This window comes from Anser anser (assembly GCF_964211835.1).
Source record: "Anser anser genome assembly, chromosome: 3".
Lineage (NCBI taxonomy): Eukaryota > Metazoa > Chordata > Aves > Anseriformes > Anatidae > Anser > Anser anser.
The window spans coordinates 41374521-41375380 of record NC_139722.1 but is presented as its reverse complement, the minus strand read 5'-3'; positions in this window follow the sequence as shown (position 1 = coordinate 41375380).

Sequence of the window (860 nt, the reverse complement as noted above, 5' to 3'; positions counted from 1 at the left end):
TTTTGTAATTGTATGGAAATCAGGGAGACATATAAATAACTTTCTAGTAAATTATAAGGATTTTACTCATGTTGTACAATTGAAGACGTACTTTTTCACCGAAGAAATTAATGGGACTTTCTTTTAAGTTCTCTTGCAGAAGCAAACTTGAATTGGGCTAGTCCAGTGGGACTGCATCACAGCACACCACAAGACCCAGATCCGCGATCAATTCTGAATGCCACTCCTATCCCATCTGGGTCCCTTCCTGTGGAGCCTGAGGTGCAGAGAGTAGAACAGGAAGCATCAGTGAGTACATCATCCTAAGGACATATCTGGGTTCACAGGTCCAGGGCTGGGAAAACGTATGTAATCTGGGGAATACACACATGATCTGTTCAGCCACATTCTCTTTCCAAAGCCCAAGCACCATCAGAGGAAAAAATGCACAAAGGAAGTGCAGTCAGATCACAGTAACAAAAGACTTACCGGTTCTGCCTAAAGCCTGCTCCCAGATTTCATCTGTTATATAATACTTAAGAAATCACATTTAGGAAGTTGGAGATTCCCTGCTGTCCTGGTTCCAGTTAGGACAGAGTTAATTTTCCTCCTAGTAGCTGGTAGGGTGCTATGTTTTGGATTAGGATGAGAAGAGCGCTGATAACATGCTGATGTTTTAATTGTTGCAGAGCAGTGTTTACACCAGGCCAAGGACTTTTCGGCTTCTCACTCTGTCCTGCCAGCGGGCAGGCTGGGGGTGCAGCAGGAGCTGGGAGGGGACAGACCCAGGACAGCTGACCCAAACTGGCCAAAGGGGTATTCCATACCATCTGACGTCATGCTAAACAATATATAGGGGTGGCTAGCTGGGATGGGGGGCC